Genomic DNA, 20409 nt, shown 5'->3' on the forward strand with positions numbered 1-20409 from the left:
CAGCTGTCCCCATCTGCCATGTATCCTACAGCTGTACATCTGTGCATTAGTCATCTTAATAAAAATGACGCTGTTATGTCATGACGCATCTGGGGACCAGTAGTCACTACACTAATTTAGAGAAACTTAAACTATGAACTCTACCCCACCATGAATTCATTAATTGTTTATCTAATACCTAATCAATAAAAAATTCTGACCAATCAGGTTCTCTGATCATAGTGGGGGGTCTTATCCTGCAACCTCAGCTAGGCTGTGTATTAATTTGCCCCTCTAATCTGATTTAGTATTTGTATTTAACTTTGCAAATGTATCAATAGCAGCAGAATACTTACTAAAGGTCTTATGGTTATTTCTGTCCAATTGTACAATTAGCCTACAATGTGACTGCTTTGATGGTTTCCAGAAATTATCACAATCAAAATTCAGTGAGTGCATGTATATTTATATTTACATCACGTGTAGTATGCAAAATGTATGACATCTGTAACAAAGCAAATTATCTATTTATTTCCTGCAGCTGTGCCTGTTGAATCAAGCTTTGAGATGCACCACATACTGATCACTGCTCAATCTGGCCAAAATCCCAGCCATCTAGAAGTGTAAAAAGAAAACAAATTAGGTCATTTAAAATAGGCTTGGACTGACTGATGATAGGGTTGCTGACAGATTCCAACTATTGCTATGGCCATCAAGTTGGACGATTTTAAATGTCTATTGGAAAATGTGATGTCTGCAGCTTTAAGATAGGCAAAAATAAATTGTTTTGTATCTCACAATATGTGCTTCTATTTTGTATCAAACCTTAATAGACTATTTAAATGCTGGTCTGCCTTCTGACCAGAAGGAAAAAAAATCTTTCTCTGATGCATCTTAGCTTCCTTTGTCCATGCTTGCCACAAAGACAAAGCAGTGAATGTGTTCGCTCACAAAATATAAACAGGGATTTAATTTAAGAAAATGAAAGAACGTCTTGTTTATCAGGCCTACTTCACTATCCAAGAATTCAATAAGTACCTCCAGAGCTGTTTAACACAGAGCACATGCACACATAGTGTATATACTATTATTTCAATTTTATGAACGTACAGACAACTTGTAACCAGCTTCTGGCATTTGTTCCTGCTGTAATGACGTTCCATGTATACGGCACACGTTACTTATGTCTGGCCCTCCTCTGTGTCGCTGCAGCCCACACCCCTCCACAGCCACAGGTGATACTATCATCAATCACTGATAGTTAGGGGGCACAAAAGAATGATGGTGTATTGCACACAACCTCACAAGCCTAATGTAATTCTGTTGCTGGTGTTACTGGTCTCAGCACCAAAAAAATCCCGCATGGTCTTGCTGCTTAAACCTGGGCAGTGGGTGGAAAGAGATACATTTGATGTAGAAGTGGATGTAGAACTCATGATGTTGCTGTTGCAACATACTTCTTTGTGTTTGTCAAACATGTTTCATATTGCCAGTGCTGAAAAAGGGGCACGACTATGGGATTTGCATAATAGCAGGACATAACTGTAGTAATGGAGCTTTAGAATACCTGTTATGGTTACATATTAAGTGCAGCCCTACATATTGTCCTTGAGTCACCATTAAATGATATAGTAATGAGTCACTTCTGCGGTTCCATGCTAAAGCAGCATATACATGTTAAAATCAACAGGCAATTGTAACTAATTCTTGTATTAGTCATCACATGCTAATATGGCACACCTTAAATGATGATGTTTATTGCTTCTGGTGAACGTCTGATGCCTGATACTGGGTTTATAATCATTATTTTTACTGGTTTTCTCAAACTTTGGAAAGAAGCGCAGTATGTATTTTGTTGAAAACAGGTTGATCATATTGAACAGGTTGAACTTCGAGCACCTGAAGAGGAAACGTCCACGTGTGAGCGAGTGTGGTAGCTTCATAAAGCAAATTGACTAGCGTTAACATAGCATTCAGTAAAATAATGTGGAACCACACTGAAGGAGACAAAACTGCTGATATGATTACAGCTGTCCCCATAAATTAAGTATGTGCTGCTATTTCTGATATTGTATTATGTTTTAGACCTCTAATTTAATGCAACAATTAGTTTCTTAACACCAGGTGAAGTTGAACACAAGTAAACAAGTGTGTGTTAGCTAGCTCGCTCTCTGGAACAGTAGGAACTGACAGCTTAGCGTATGCTGGTACAAATATGACTCTCGTTTATCATTTGTCCCCGTGTTCTGTCATTCATTATTTATCATTTATACCACAAAACATGAATTAAAATCTTCATTATTACAGATGAATGTTAATAATCATCTATAATTTTACTGTCATTCTTGTTAGCTATCTTGTTAGCTAAATCAATTTTTCATTTAAGCAAGCTTTATTTATCTTTTGGTGTGGATAATTTTTACTACTTTCGCCATGCTCCAAATTGATTGGCTATTTCAAATCGTATGAGGTTATGAGCGTACGAGCCTCTTAGTTCCAGTGAAGGGAAATTGTAATGCAACAGCATACAAAGACATTCTATACAATTTTATGCATCCAGCCTTGTGGCAGCAATTTGGGGAAGACACAGATATGTGTGTGATGGTTAGGTCTTCACATACCTTTGGCAATATAGTGCATAATATACTTTTTTGTTTCTTTATGGACTGCAAGTGTATGGGGATGGAGTTTTTACTTCTGAGGTATGACGATGGATTTAGTCCCGACTGCAGCCAGATTAGTAATGCTTACCTGAGTATTTAATAGCACAACTTTGTGATCTGTTTTTGATCCTGTATCAGGTGGTTGTATTAATCAAACACACCTATGTGCATACACAACAAAGAAAGTCTAGAAAAAATTCTGCATGTATAATCACCCACTACTGAGCTTAGACACAAACTGGAAAAATAAACTTGACAAATAGCAATCATGGTCACTGCACCTCAGTCTGCAGGTTAAGGGTTGTGCTCTGAAGCATCACTGTTTTCATGGATAAGAAATCTGCCAAATACTAGTATTCCTGCAGCCCAGAAAATTCTAATATGTACGCATAGCACTAAATAATGTATGACAGTCCTAGAATCTACACTGAAATCAATATAAAGAATATAAACTTCTCTTAAAATTGTTCACATTGAGAGTAGTATAAACGATACACATATAAATGCATGTGGATAAAAAATTTTATATGAGACATTTTCCAATGCATTATTTAATATAGACTTTCAGATGTCTGTCTTGCAGTGTATGCCACTATTGTTTCTTGGAACCCCAGAGGTGCCACTTATCACCCACAATCTCTCCATCGTCCATTGAATGTCTCTTGTGTTCTGTTGCTGAGTGTTCGTCAACTGCAGACATCTCCTCAGTTCTAAATAGAGTAGTGGCTTTTGAAAAGGCACTCAGAGGCATACAGGGAAAATATACTGCCTAAAACCAGAATAATAGGGTGCTTCTCGTTTGTCAGGCGCAGCCGTGACTGGTACTGGCCTCTGAAAAGTAGCACAGAGCTGGCTTTGTGGTAAGCTACTGTATCTCTGGATGATATCCAGTGAAAAAAATAGTCAATCATTCTTTCGGGTGTCTGACCTTCTTTGGCCTAGATATACCTCTGCTAATGATCCCTCTGCACCTCAGCATGTCAGAAGATAATAATCTACCTGTAACTGAGTCGGAAACAGAATGTGTACTATTAAAAAATACCTCTGGAAATCACGGGACAGAGTTAGGACTACACTTCTGACTTACAATGGGCCTCCAATTACACAACTACAATCTCCCAGTGGATTCCTGTTGAACAGCTTCAGTTTCCATGGGAATTGTGACATAACACATGGTGTACTGTCTGCTTTCTGAACGGTGATCTGACGGCAGGCTGATCCCACGTCTCACCTGTGTACTGACAGTGCAGAAAGCCTTCAAGAGAGATTTGTGAAAACTATCGAAGCACAGCCTGAATGCAAAAACAACCAGTGGTTGAGAATGTTGAGTATGTTTCAACGTTGCATATACAATAGCTTGCATTAATTTGCACACACCATAGTTCCAGCCTGCTTGCAGGTCAGTATAACACTGCATTCCATCTGGCAACCGATGCTGAGGGTCGCTATAAGATGAGCAAGAAGAAATAGCTGAACACTCAGGAAAAGATGGTGTTATCACACCAGGGATTATTCACATAAAAACACAATGAAAAAAAATCTCTTTGTAGGCATGGAAGACTCAGATCTAGCCTTTGATTGTGCGCATCTGGGCCAATATGCCACCCAGATTTTTCATCTCCCAAACGCATCCCATCCACTTGTGTGGGTTGTTTACTTATGTCTAATTAACCGTACTCTCCACCCCCAGGCCCCAGACATTTTCCATCATTAATGAAACAAATATTCTCAGATAACATAACACGGGTACAAAAGAAAACAAAAAATCTAGAAAAAATACATTTCTGTGGGCTGTTTCAATGTTCAGGGAAGGTTTCTATGTAAGTTGAAGAGTTCAGCGGGCACTGCGAACTTCTGAACAAAACGTTTCTTGACATTTGATTGAAAGTCTTTTGTAAACTGGATAAGCTCCATAAGCTGGTATATCTCCATAAGCATACCAACATGCTTTATCATTGTGACAGTAAGATATCAAAATTAAGAGAATTAAAAACATCTTAAGCCAAATCAAAGTCTGTTTTGTATTTAGCTAAGCAGAAATGGTCCAATAAAATACAGGCTTTGTACTATCTGTGGTTCTATTATCTGATAAATGTTCTGTTTTCCAAACCAGTGGAGATATTGTTTTATACTCAGTGCATTAAAATCATTATCTACGTCAACAGATGATGTTTGATGAGCCCTTGTGAAAGTGCTGATAATAACGAAACTCTGGATGCTGTATTGATCTGCTACTTCCTTTTAAAATCCCCACATTAATTCTTGCTATAAAACACTCTGCCATAACAGTAGCATCTCCTGCGTCTCAACAACGCACCCATATTCACAGACCTGGCGGGCATAATTATGAGTATGACTGAGCATCTTGTGCAACTTTGGATATAAAAACACAGGCTTAAAAGCTGTAATGTACCGTGTAAATCACCATAAAGAAGGTGAGGAGGAGGAGGAGGAGGAGGAGGAGAAGGAGGAGAAGGAGGAGGCCTCGTCTATATTCAGTGGAAAATAAACCCACTCAACAACCCACTCAATGTAGCATAGGTAAAAGGCTTCATGCTACACTGGGTTTTAATTACAATAAAACTAAAAGTGATTTAGCATAGGCTGCACAGTCTGTGCCAAAAAAGATGGTATCAAAAATGTAATATATCTTCAGTTAAGTTCAGCCAGGTCTCTTGAATAAACCAATATTCAAACCAATTTGAATATATACTTCAACTAATTTTCATCAGCAACTTCTTGAACTATATTGACTAAACAATATAGTAGGTCCCATTTGCCTCATCCTGAAGTTGATTATTTTCCTATAACAGCACGTCCTGAAGTCCACAGCAGCTTGCCAATGATTAAAACTGTTAATTTAGTAATAAAATATGTCACTCTTTTTATCCATTTATAGTTACATTTAACAATTAATGTGATATATCCACAAAACAAATTAGTTCCTGTTATGACCATAAACAGCCGTGTCCACACAAGCTTTTCAATTTTTCTCACTCTTGAATGAGTGAATGAGGAAAAAAATGCAGCTTGTCATGTTATTGAGAAACCCTTCTGCCCTGAAGACTTGCCTTTGAAGGAAAACGTAAAGTTACAGCTTTACCTCTGACTGTTACAAAGTGCTGACACTGGAGACTCCTTCCATAAGTGCTAAATAAACGTCTCCTGACAGAAAACATCACCGCACGTTTTTAGATCTGTTTATGTGGAGCGCCCGCCATACAAGTCTCTTTATAAGTTGTTACTATAGAAATGCTAACTGAATAAAATGAGTTCATTAATTTAAACCTGTGCAGCTGAACTACTGTCAGAGACATACAGTAAGTGGTGTTATAGAAAATTAACCAACACCTTCTGACCGATCAGATTTGAGAATTCAACAGTGCTGCATCTATGTTTATGTTATACAACACTATTGATTAGTATTGACTTTCCAAAAAAGGCAGAGGAAGGAGACCAACAGTCTGAAACACTCCTACCATGCACAAATTGACTGTCTTCCTTAAGCATCTTAAAAGGGACATCATCTCTCTCCTTCTCTTTAATAGCCTAGGCTTTGATAACCCTAGTCTTTCTCCTCATAAGGCAAAAACGGATCGTACAAAGGGAATAATTTTCTTTGCATGGGTTTTTCCCAAAAAAAAAAAAATCAAACACCTGTCTAAAGTTGTTTAATTCCAGATTCATTTCAGCATAACCAGCTCTCTCTGTCCAATTGTGTGGGATGCTTTTAAATATAACATTTCAGTCACGGTGTAGTGTACCATGCACTCTCACAGCATGATCCCTCCTGCGCTCTCTTGAAGCTGTGTGTGAGAGATAAGGCTTCGTGTGCTTGCTGTCTGCCTCACACCCACTGGCCTCTTCCACTTATACAGCCATTACAGACCCTACATAAATATTCTAGCATGTGAAATTTTCCTCTTCTCCTAGTCTCCTCCTACTGTAAGCAGGAAACAGTTCCATTCTCTGGCCTTCTCCAATGCAACAATCAGTAGCCAATCCATTATGGATGAACTGCTCGGAAGTGCAGGATTTTGGTACAGTTGGTTTCTGGGTACTGATGTCGTAATACTGCCAGGTCTTCTAAAAACAGCTTATTTATCTGTATGCGTTTGTTTTTTACATTTGGTGCTAAACAGACTGCAAAAATGCCATATTAGCAAGGGAAAATATCTTGAATATGGTCAGGTTTATTGAGTATTTCATATTATAAGATTTCCATAAACTAAATACAGTGGACTTAAAATGGCAGGTTTTTGTGATGTAAAAAAAAAATGAAACAAGCTAAATCATGTCAGAACTTTTTCCGCCCTCAATGTGAAATTACATCATATAAAAATTAAGTGAAAAACAATCAGAACATTTTAGGGAAAATAGGAAAAATAAAGTTACAATAACCTGGTTGCGTAAGTGTGCACACCCTTGGGGATGTGGCTGTGTTCAGAATGAACCAATCAATCTCATTTTCAAAAGTAATTATCATACAGTTGTCATCAATGAAATTATTCTGATTAACCCCAAATAAAGACCAGCTGTTTCTGTAGGATTTTCTTCATATCTTCTTGGTTTCATCTGGCTGCTGAAGCCATGGACCTCAAAGAGCTAACAAAGCCTGTACAGGGTCTCATTGCCGAAAAAAATTCCAAAACATTAGATATACTATGGAACACAGTGAAGACCATCATCAACAAGTGGAGAAAATGGAGCACCACAGTGACATCACCAAGAACAGGACGTCCCTCCAAATTTACAAAAGAACAAGACAAAAACTTAACAGGGAGGCTGCCAAGAGACCAACAGCAACATTAAAGGCACTGCAGGAATATCCGACAAGTACTGATTACTCTCTGCATGTGACAACAATCTCTCATTCTTCACATGTCTGTGCTATGGGATAGGGTGGCTAGACGGAAACCCTTTCTAACAACATCTAAAACATCCAAGCTCAACTAAATCACTCCAAACTATGTGGCAAAATGTGTTATGGTCTGAAGAGACCAATTCTAAAAGGTATAATAATTCCATATTTCCAAAAGGTATGTTTGGTGCAAAAAAAAAAATTAAATAAAGCACATCACCAAAAGAACACCATACCCATGGTGAAGCATGGTGATGGCAGCATCACCCTCATGGGTTGCTTTTGTTCAGCCAGAACTGGGGCTTTTATCAAGGTGAAGGGAATCATAGATAGCTACAAATACCAGTCGATTTTAATGTAAAACCTTCAGGGGTCTGCTAGTAAGCTGAAGATGAAAAGGAATTTCCCCTTTTAGCACGACAATGACCGAAAGTATACACCCAAATTTTTGGCTTAACCAAACAATACCCCCCCCCCCCCCCCCCCAAACCTATTTACTAATATTAAGCTTGAAATAGTAATGTTATATTTGATCTAAGATCATTTTTATAATTTTAATCATTTATTTCTACAAAGAAGCAAATTTATCTGTCAAAAGAATAAGCAACATTTACTTAAATGAGTGAAAATGTCAAATAAACAGGCTGAATAATCTTATATTTAACTTACAATAATCTCATAATAAGCAATATTAGATGCATTTGCTCATATTCATGATATCTGCACTTGATATCATTTTTTTGCAGTGTAGACCTGTCACATTATTACATAAATAACTGCAATTATTGGATCTGATCAGGATTATTTGAGGTGACTGTCATTAACTTTTAGATTCAAAAGTCACTAATTTTCATATTAGACATATATAGTCAACAAACACAAGGCTCATTCTGAATGTGTTACCTCATCAATAAAATCAAATCGCTGTAGCATCATAATTTACTTATTATTCTCAAGTAAAGGTGTTTACACAGGAGCTGTAATCTTTTTTTCATGTCATGTAATTTAGATACTGCCTGTTTTTGCAATAGTACTTTATTCAAATACATTTTTTATAATTACACATTGTTACACAATTATGCTTGTATTATAAGAATTCAGAAAATAAACAGAAAAGACAATTAAGTTATCACAATTGTTTGTTTGACTAATAGGCAGCCAAAATGTAATAATTCTGTTCAAGTGCATCATATATCACAGTTCACCAGTTAACATTAATGAAGTCACAGTTTTGCTCCAGCATATGGTAAAATCAGGACTGGATGCACCAAGTGAGGACATGCTACAGTATCACAGTTATGCATCCATAGTTTCAACAGGCGTTACTTAACACAGACGTCTCAGTCACATTCTGCCCTAGACGCATCTAATAGGCAACAATAAATTGAAATGTGATTCTCTATTCTTTTCAAATAGCCACCATTATCATTTTAGCCCCCAGAGTACTATCCTTTTTTAAGAAATATAGGGCGGCTTTCAGAAAGATTCCCTGCTCCAGGAACTATTTTTGTTAAATTCTGTAAAACCAGATCAATGCAGTGCTTTTGTATGATATGATTTTAAAAATCCTCCTTTGCACATTTACCATAGCTGAACAAATTAGCATGATGAATGAAGCCGCAATGAATGAGCAAAATTGAAAAAGCATTTCCAAGAACATGAAGCTCTTTCAGCTGATTACCTTCATCAAACTCAGCAAATGAGCAAGAGGCACCAGATCAAATACAACACAGCCTATAGAACTAGAAATGCTATACTGCCGTGGTCAACAAATATACTGTTACATCTGTTTTGTCTAACTTGTGCTATAGGTTCAACACCACAGAACTTGTTTTATGACCTGATGAATGAGCTAAATCAGTTAATTGAATGTGTGTGTATGTGTGTGTGAGAGAGAGAGAGAGGTTTCTTAGCATCCTTTATCCTCCCTGATTCAGTATTCAGCAGTGTGCAGAGAAAGTGTGGAGCGGCATGCCGTGGAACAGCAAAGCGACCTGTTTCTTGTGCATGCTCACCACGAATGCTAATGTTCCCACATCAATACAGCGCTCAAAGGCAAATTCTGTCAGGACTGCAGCCAAGAACACAGAAACAGGCAGCTGAGGACCAAACTGAAACTCCACAAACACACACAAACACACACATGCGCAAACACATTTGTGGACAAATCAGTAGCTCGGGCATGCAGAACAGGCACATTTTGTTTTTTTATTCATATTTGCCCTGTGGACAAGTAGGTTCAACAACCAGAAAAAAGAAACACTTTACTGACTTTGCAAAACAAAAGTTTTCATTTGGTATGTATGATTAAACTTAATGTATTTCACAGTCCTTGATGTTTAACTATAGCATGCACTTCCTATCCTACCACCTGCTGCACAACACACCGGCCAAGTTGCAATCTGACAGTACAGCGATTTTTACTAGGCAGATTAATTAGAGTGCACAGATGACAGATGATTTTATTTTTTTATTCCAGAATGAGGAGCACGCAGGTATGTGAAAATACTTCAGAAACCGAGCAAAATAAAGTTTGGCACAAAGCTTGTGACTCTTCTACTTACAACATCGTAGTTAAGCATATAAACAGAAAATGATGATGCTAGCCAGACCTGAATAATCTATTTTAGGTGCAGTGCGAGGACAGAATATCACATCTTATATGCAAAACACGGGCCAGTGATTTCCTGATTTTGTATCTCAGGCACAAACATATGAAAAACTTTGTTCGAAGAGGATAATAATCGTATACTTATTCATTTCCTTTGGTCTGAATTAATGTACTTATGTTCCAGATATCCAAAACATGTGACTGGGCAGCTCACTGAAACTTTTACTTGCCCAGTGGGCTCGATAATGAATGCATAATCTGTCCACTTCTGCGTATGGGTCACTTTGTCCATTTACATCCAAAGACGCTTTCTAACTGTAAAAGCTAAACCTCAGCACACAATCACGTCACTGTTGACCTGAAAACCTGTGTTTGTTTCTAGTAATGTCATGCATCATTAATAAAACCATCAGACTAAGTTTCCAGGTGCTGCAGCAACTCCAAAAAATTACATACATTACATTACAATAGAAGTCAGGACTCAGGCGTCCAGACCGTTATTACAAATGACATGAATAAACAGTAGTCCGACTCAGGCGAGGAAGAGTGATGAAGCTTTCCTGTCAGGGGAAGAGGAACATTCCCATTGAAAATCAAATAACACAGCGCCTGAGAAAATGCAGAGCAGAAATTACCCACTTACAGCACAGCCGTGGATATTTAAGGCTCTGAGGGAATTTTTACACGCACCAATTGTGAAAACAACACCAGAAAATGAGGATGAATTGAATAAGGCTGAGATTATGCGGATGGGATGGATCCCTGAGTGTTGTGCTAGCGCTACGTTCCTCCCTCTTTCACCAGTAATGGGATTTCTAGGCTTAAATGTACTTCCATTCAGCGCTGGAGCCACTGGTCGGAGAAAACTATTGATCCACAGTTTTAGCCATGCAAGGCCAGTAAGTGGAGAGCAGCATGCCCTAAATATATAATGAGGTCTTTCTAAGAGAAGTATGATGCCTAGGGTTTCTTTCTAGAGTTGGAAAATCTTTTGGTTTTTACCCGTATTATTATAATTATTACGTTATTACTCTAAAAAGAGGTTAAAGTCAGGAAAAATTAACTCAACCAGGGCTAACATCAAACTCACTTAATCCATGTCCAATATAATTATTATGACATAGTTTATTAGTGTGTATCATGGAAACATAATATATTAAGCAGCATTGTGTATATGTCACTAATGGCTTTATAAACTGCAGAGACAGAGGCTGCCATTTTGGTACAATAAATAGTAAAATAAATAAAACAAATTAAAATAAATTAATGTTTGGCCAATTGTTGCTTAAAGAAAAAGCAGGAGGAATTTTCAAGTTATCTCTGAATATCAGTGGTACCTATATTGGCTTAAATTGCATGTGTCCAAATGCTTAACAAACAGTGAAAATGGTTAGACAGTAAGAAAGCACTTGCTGTATTTATATACATGGATAGGTATGTTAATGTGAAATTCATTGTAATATATGTATATGAATCCCTATCAATGCAGCAGCAGACACATCAGTAGGCCAGGCTCCCGGGATTTGTATAGTTCATGTCCAGGCTTTTTTAAAATTATTACTGTTCATAGTTGCCCAAGTGACACATAGGTTCACCAACCAGAAAAAAATGCTCGTATTTGAGATTTAGAAAAAATAAATAAATAAATAAATCAGTGCAGTTTTGTTTAACCTTAATGAGATTGACAGTGGTGTGACGCACCTCAATGCTGTAATTATAGTGCGCTCTACTTGTTCCACATCCCACGACCTGCTGCACTACACACATCAGGAGAGATGATCTGGTTGAGAGATTAATTAGCATGCACAATGACTACAGATGATCTTTTCTGAATCAGGAGCATGCAGGTTTGTGGAAACGCTGACAAAATTTGACACAAAGCCGTCATATAACTACACAGGGACACTTTGCATTTAAACGCTGAGAGAAAATAAAGAGACTAAAGACCTACAGGCTTTTTTTAAGGGCACAAACATGATATGCTACATTAAAACCTTGCTGGAAGATGATGATGATAATAATCCTAAACTCATTTGTTTCTTTTAGTCTCTAATGATGCACTTAGCTTGCTAACTAGCTCCCCATATATTATTACATTTCATTAGCTACCACTTTTTAGCCTAGTCAATTAGGTCTCCGGGCAACTAAAACACAGGAATGGGCAGCGCACTCGAGCTTCCAATATCTGGGCTATATAATGAACTTATCATTTGGCTACCCCCGCATTGCATTATAAATGGTCTATTTGGCCAAAATTCTGTTCAGAGACCCGAGAGAAGAGGATTAGCTTTATTATTTAAAGAAAGCTGTTTATGTGTAAAGAGAAAGGAGGACCTGAATGCATCCCTGCTCCGGTGATCACTAATATGCATTAATAGTCTAATTGTAGTCACCCAATAACAAACCTGATGACACTAAAAGTGAAAGATCTTCTGACTGAAATTAGCTCTGTTGAGGGAAAATCTTTTGTAATGACTTCTAAATCAGTCCCCTATTTCCCTTAAGACTTCCCCTGGATCATTTAAGCTAAAAATACTAAAATCACTTCCAGCAGCAAGGATGAGCTTTTCAGCATCTTCAATAACAAAGCTCAGATTACTCTGTCAGGTGGCCGCAAAAGAGCACTTTCTCAGGAATCATGACCACAGTCCAAATATAGGCTGAACACCTGAACAGTCACTTCGTATTAGTCTTAAGGGCTGAAGTGTAAAGGCAAACCTAATATAAGGCATAAGTAAAGTTTATTTCAGTAAAGGAATTAGCTCAGAGTCCTATTCTTAAGCACGTTATCCTTAACAGGAGTACAGTAATCTGATTGTTGCCGTGCCCAGTGAACCACAAAGGCTGACCCTTGTGTCTAAAGAGGACCAGTGTTTTTATCAAAGAGGAACATCACATGGATAACAATCACCTACACAGTGTCCAGATGCTGCAGCATGAATATATTTGACATTTAAAAACTCTTACTAGTATAATTATGTCTTCGCAGTCTTGATCTTATTCATTACAATTACGCATTGCAAATCCTTCATTTTGAATAAGACTAGGTTTTCTGTTTCTTCTAAAAGGCATATGAGCATTTCAGCAGATGCTCTAAATGAGATATTTATGAGTTAAGCATCCGTGAAGCTTTCCTCCTCAGCAGGAAGATACAAATGGTGTTAAATTATAACCTAGAGAGCTTGATGAGTGACATATTCCTGAGAGAGAAAAGGAGAGGGATAGAGAATATACGGGTTAAAAAAGAGCAAACTAAGTCAGGCCTTTAAAAAAAGGAAAGAAAAGAAGCTTTTGTCTTCTTTCCTTCTGAGTCAGGTGAAGTGTTTTGAACTGGAACATGACATGGTCACAGTAAAAGAGACAGCTGCATTGTGCTCAGGGTTGGGAGGAGAGAAGAGAAAAGACACAGCGGTGTGGCTTTATAACATTAGTCTCAGGCACTCAGAGGGACGGAGCAGAATCAGACTGAAAGGCATGACAGTGTGGGCATAGCGTATGGCGACCGTATTAAACCCCTATATGGATAAAGCATAAAAGATATCCAGAATGCTCATTTACAATCCTATACAATTTCTCATAAGCACTTCAGTTCAGGCTACATGTCACAAATCCCCTCTTACCCCCTCTTACCCTAGCTTAAAAGTAAACATAAATGTCAATGAAAGCGTAAGCATTTCTTGCAGAACCATTTCATTAGAGTATTGATCACAGATACTGAATCTGACTAATCAATGGAGGCCATCAAGACACCAGGTTCACACATTTGGTGTTTGGGTGTTTACAAGGAACAGCAGCCACTCGAGCTGTCATTGTCCAGCAGACAGATAAATGAGCACTTAGTGAGAGGCTGCAGTAGCAATGCAATCTCAGAAATCTCCAGGTTCTGATAGCTGACCCTGAAAACCTGAAAAATGACACAATGAATTTACCACTTGCTATTAAAATGAATTGGCGTCCTGTGTCTACGCATGCGGTGCGTTAGTACTCATAATCATGTTTGCAGCTTGTGGCTTAAATTAGCATGGCTATCAGCCGTATAAACGGTGATGGCAGAAAATAAGCATGCACCAGACGTCAGTGGATTGGATGGAAAAATAAGTCAAATCCAATCCAATAGCAATCATAAAAGTACATTTCGCATTTTATTCATTTGGCTGATGCTTTTATCCAAAATGACTAACAATTGAAACAGGACACACCTGAGCAGTTGAGGGTTAAGTGTCCCAAGCATGGCAGCTTGACAATGCTGGCATCTCAACTCACAACCTTCCAATCAGTAAAACAATGCCATAATCACTTCACCCAATTCACAGTTTCAGGCAAAGCAATAAAATGGAATACATAAAAAAACCGGAATATGGTCCATTGATAGGATCCCTGGTTCGATTTCCCAAGCCCGGATAAAATGGGAAGGCTGTGTCAGGAAGGGCATCCAGCATAAAACCTGTGTGAAATCAAATGTGGCGACCCCTAACAGGAGCAGACGAAAGAACAACAACAACAACAACATGGTCCGTTGATGGTCAAAGTCACGCATAAGTAGGGCACTACTCGAAGCAGAGCTACACTGCAGCACTAGGGATCTGGAAAACCACTGAGAATGCTAATGGACCAGAAATAAGTTCTATATTGCAGCTCGGACCATTAGCAGCTCCACATCTTTTTTCTGATAAGTCAGATGTAATTCAATTTTCTGTGACATGACGAGAACCCGGCAGTGGTTTTGAGATTGTACTGAAAACACTAGCACTACATTCATGTAGCAGTAATAATATAATATTCTGCCTGCTGGGGTAATAAACATAATAGAACGTGTCCTATGATAAATATGATTGATAATATACTCACATACCTGTCATATACTGATCTTAAACTTGACTATGCTATTGAAGTTTCTTGTTGGAAATTTCAAGCCTGTGATGACTGGCATCATCACTAGACTGATCGTTTAATATGAAATGGCAATAGTGACATGGTTTACTCAGCAAGAAAACAAAAAGATGCAGCTGGTGGTACAAAATGAAATGATCTTCACGGTTAAAGTGGTAGAGTACTGACCTTTAGAACAAAAGGATCATGGTGACCATTAGATTATGGATGACAGCAGTGAGCAGGGACTCGCTCCTGGTTACATTTACTTATTACAGAAGCACAACAGGTTGCAAATGATGTGACAATTCAGCTACACAGTGTGATATCTAGGTTTAACAACAGAGTAAATGCACAGGTGGAAATGCTAATGGCATGAGGGTCATATTTACAAGGGGAAAAAAAGGCTTTAGTTGTGTCCCAAACGGCGTACTACGCACTATGCACTTACACTATGCATTAAATACTCTACCGTCTAATGTATGAATTTTAGAAGGGTAGTATCATCTAAAATGGAACACTAATGGTTTTCTACTAACTGGAAGTATAAGCCATTTAGCAGTCGATGGCAAATGACGTCAAACACACGTAATGTAACGCCACTAGCTTTAGCAGAATACCCAGACTCAACGAAAATGAATTTCTTCATTTTACTGTTTATGTCAGTGTTACCTTTTATGCCCAACATGACCTTTTTTGATTCTGAGCAAATCTTAGCCAGCGTCAGCGCCTGGTAGCCCCTCCCCTCTTCCGCTACGTAAGCAAAGCTCCGACCGTTGAGTGCATGAAGTGTCCAACATTCCAACACTTAGTTTTTTCGGTTGAATAAGTGCATCATCTGGGTACTTGAAGTGTACTTCTTCTTCTTCTTCTTGGAATTTTCAGTGTGAATACACTATTCACATTATTTATACTACAAAATGGCACAGTATAAATAGTACATGTTCTCCATTTCATAATAAAAGGCGTAAAATTGCATGAACCACTTCCCAGCAAGAGTCATAAGCAGTGCTTTCTCCTCTTCTCCATGACTTTGGACAAGGCTCAGGGCATGGCTCATGATGCAACTTGGCCGCCTACAAAAGCGCTAAGCTATCTCAAGAGGACAAAGGCTACCAGTAGCGGTGGAGTGTTTTGATATTTTATTTGACACTGTAGTTTTAGACATAGACAAAATGTACAGTGTAGGCTGACTGATAACTTTTCCAGTGTCCACACTATTGAGCTCTGCTGTTTCAGTAATCTAGTATTTTACACTATTTTCTAGACATGCTCTTACAGTATGGTTGCTGATTGATTAATGAACACAGACTGCTATTTTATCTATTTTATCATAGTGCAAACTTCATTGCCATTAGACAGCATGATGTATATACATACAACAAGTAAGCTGTAAATCCTGCACAGAAAAGGACAGGGAACTCCAAAGGGAACCGAGCAACATAATATAATGTAGACGCATGCTTCAATGGACTGCAGTCTAACACTCATTAGATTCACTTTCTCATTTAATGTCATGCTAGCAGTCTGTGATGATGGTAAACAATATTTCCATTACCTTGATACACACAGTATGAAGCACAACGTATAGTCAGATCTATAATTATTTGGACAATGACACAATGTTCGTCATTTTGCCTCTGTACTCCACCACAACGGATTTGAAATGAAACAATCAAGATGTGATTGAAGTGTAGACTTTAAGCTTTAATTCAAGGAGGTTTAACAAAAACAATTGCATTAACCTTTAAGGAATTACAGCTATTTTTTTACATAGTCCCTCCATTTTCCCAGGCTCAAAAGTAACTAGACAAACTAAGATAATTATTAATATAAGGATTATTTTTAATACTTGGATGCAAATTCTTTGCAGTCAAAGACTGCCTGAAATCTGGAACCCATAGACATCACCTAATCACAAAAGTTTCCCCTTGAGATGCTTTGCCAAGCCTTTACTGCAGCCCGACTGTATTATAAATGAGGAGCAGCTATGAGAATTCTTGAGCAAATCCGCAATCAATTACAGCATTATTTAAAGGAAAAGTCCATCCTGGAACATATTAAATATGTTTATATTAAAATATGTGTGCTATGCTTAGTGATTCTGGTGGTAATTTCTTCTCTTTCTTCTGTATTTTAATTACTCCTGTGAGTTAGTGCTTGTGTGCCGTGCTGACCTCATAGGGGACATTGGTAATGCGGTTTAACAGGAGAAAAAATTCAATCTCAAACATATAACAGTGATAACGGTCAGTCAGCCACAAAAGGACAAGAGCTCAATCAACATTTTCCAGCAAAAATCAATATCATAAAATGAATAAGAAATCCAATGTAAATGTAGTGGAGACGGCAAATGTTGGACTCAAAGTTCCAGAATGCAAGTTACGCTGAATCATGGCAGAGACTTGGCTCGACTATAGTGATTTACGAGATGTCGAGTGATGGTGTTGACAGCAGTATTAGCATGAAAGCTGAACCTTTGGAACCCTTTGTTTTTGAGGTCAAGTGTACAGATGAGAAGGTGAGAGAGCCAGACAGACTAAAAGACTAAAGCGCTGCTGCATCTGTCTCTTTAGGTATAGATGAATTTCCACTGGTGCTACTATCAGCAGGTAGTCAGATGGCAGGTCTATTAAAGTGAAAATAAACCAGCGTGTAAATGAAGGAAGTTTAAGCTCAAAAAGTCAATACAGAATTTCACTACAAAATAAATCTTGGATCCCACTGATGATGATGATGATGATGATGATGATGATGATGACGATGTTTTTCCCTCTCCAACAAGGCAAGCTGATGTAATGTCTATGAAGCCACAGGTTTAACGTAGTAATTAGGAGGGATATAGCCTCCAAACACCACTGAATGAATTTAGTAGTTTACTCAAGAGCACCCCGAGCATGCCCGAAGAAAACCAGAGCCTCGTGTGCTGTTATTGTTTTTGTGATAGAACCTTTGCTTACATGTCATACTGCATGTAGGACGTCTGCTGTGCAGTGACGTCTGTGTGTGACGTGTCATGTCCATGAACAGAGCTGTGTGGGTATGTGTACATACGGACCTGGACTGAGACTCCTCCTTTAGGATATGGCATGTCAGCAAAGGTGACAAGCAGACCATCTTAAAAAGCATAGGTATTCAGCCTTGTGATTTTAGTTTATATATGGAATGCTTTTTTTTTTTTTTTTTTACAGTACTCAAATCAGGATATTATCCTTTATTATTATTATTATTATTATTATTATTACTTATAAAGGAAACAATTTGTGTTGCTTCATTTAGAAATAAACAAAATCATCAGGCTACATGGTCAGTGGTCCATCATGTTTAATTGCATGCCTGCACAGGTGCAGAAGTAAGTGTGTTTAAAAAGCAAACAGCCTGCACATGAGGTTGCTCACATCAGCACACGAGCGCGTTCACAGAGATGCCGACATGCAGCCTACATATCTGCGTTATAACCTGTTCTAACGGCTCACACACCCACAAGCGTGAAGCATGAAGTGCCTCCAGAAACATGAATGACCTCTGACATAGCCTACACAAGCAATAGATGAAAACAGCCTGTACTTGGTCTGCATTGCGGTACATGACCGGCTACATTCCCGCTCACACACACACACACACACACACACACACACACAGAGCATAGCGCCTCTGTGGAGCGCGCACAGTATTCTCCGTGTCCGCGTCGTGGCATGAAACAGCACAGAGCAGAGCATCCTTACCTGCGAGAGCCGACAGCAGCGCGTCCGCGTAACCTTCACGAGCCGCACCTGAAGCCGCGCAGCTCCGCAGCGCCGAACGGACGCGCGCGCGCGCTCACGCACGGCCCATCACGCAGCGCGCGTGTGTCTCAGGCGCGCTCTGATTGGAGGAGACTGCATGACAGAGCCTTTAGGGGGCGCTAAAGCTTCCGGCTCGGTCCACTGAGAGCAGCTGGAATGGGGCGGCTCAGTCAGCTGCTACATCATTAACACCAAGCGTCTGTTATTTTGGACTGAACCTCGCGCATGCATCAAGCGCGCGACATCTTCGTGTTCTTTCAAGAAGTTGCTGTGCTGTGCACGAGCATGCTGCTGAAAGCATTCATGCGTTGAAAAAGAACTCCATATTTCATGCACAAAAGCTCCTTACTCCATATATATACACAGTTTCCATTTTATCAGGCAAATCTACTCTACAGGCCATGCTGTGGGTACACTTACTGACTCTGACCTGTCTGTTGTATAGAAGAATTTTCTTAATCAAAGTATGATTTAAGTATGATTATCATATAATCCATCAAGTCTAATAAAGAGTTAAAATACTTAGAAATGATAAGAGATGTAGCACATTTAGTACATCATACTCATGAAGAGAGACTTTATGCATATGATTTTACAAGAATACTTCGGTATGTGAGTCAGGAAATCTAAAACAAACTGCTGTGACCTTGCAGGTGGGCCGTGCTCTTGGGAAAACAGTAAGCACACAGTTCTCATTCATAAACTCTATCTTCTTCAGTCCAGGCTTGCTCTGTCATATCTCATGGGAAACTCCATCTAATGAGATCGTTGTTTTTAGAATTATATAAAAGCATGAGCCACGACCATGTAAATCAGATTATCTAGACATCTCGGCTCTGTTGGTTGATTCAGCAAAGTCTGATTTTTCATTTCCTTCAGTGGGATAGGACCACCACAGCACCACCACTGAACACATTATTTGATTTTTGGACCAAAACAAGTGAATCAGGTGCTGTGGGTTTGCACACCTCAGTGTCACTGCTGAGCTGAGAAATCCAACCAACCAACCAAAAAATACCCAGCCAGCAGTAAAACTGACAACAGACTAAAAGCTAGGGGATGATTAACAAATAAACAAATTCTGCATGGAAAAATTAGCTATAATCTCTAACTCTAGCTGACTTAATACCAAAAAAGGTACACTCTCAGAAAAAGGTTACTAAACCCTATGTGCTTCCTTGTCACTGGAGTGGTACCATCAAGATGAATCTTTTGTACCTTTAGGTACATTATTAGGTGCTATATTAGGTGCATATAGTGTACATTTAAGGTAGTATTCTAAAAGCTAATTAAAAGCACTTTACTTTCATATTACCATCTAAACGATATACACTGAAGGTACAAGAAATGTACTCTTGATAGTACCACTCAGTGACAAGGACAGCTACAATTTAGTGCTTTTTCACTGAGAGTGTACACTCCTGGGCAAAAAAAAGGGCCAAGCCCAAAATATTACACTTTTAATGGTCTTAACAACAAATCATTGGTCAGGAAATTAGCAAGAATTAAACAAATAGATAAAGGAAGTTAGTATGAGATAGCTTTTCCCTTTGATTTCTTTAAAGGTTTAAGCCTTATGGCCCTTGAGGGACTGCATCAGGTGTGGCAGATAACCAAATAATGACTAATCTTTTAAGGAAA

At 38.6% G+C, this 20409-nt stretch overlaps 1 protein-coding gene across 1 annotated transcript in view; it reads right to left on the reverse strand.

The window, feature by feature from the left end:
- The window catches only part of cntn1a (contactin 1a), a 69698-nt gene extending 50847 nt beyond the window's left edge, over positions 1–18851 (reverse strand). The window contains exon 1 of the mRNA XM_026919279.3: positions 18709–18851. The gene's annotated coding sequence lies outside the window, so the exon portion shown is untranslated. The remainder of the gene's footprint in view (positions 1–18708) is intronic.
- Between the last annotated feature and the right edge of the window lie 1558 nt (positions 18852–20409).

This window comes from Pangasianodon hypophthalmus, chromosome 9, assembly GCF_027358585.1.
Source record: "Pangasianodon hypophthalmus isolate fPanHyp1 chromosome 9, fPanHyp1.pri, whole genome shotgun sequence".
Classification (NCBI taxonomy): domain Eukaryota; kingdom Metazoa; phylum Chordata; class Actinopteri; order Siluriformes; family Pangasiidae; genus Pangasianodon; species Pangasianodon hypophthalmus.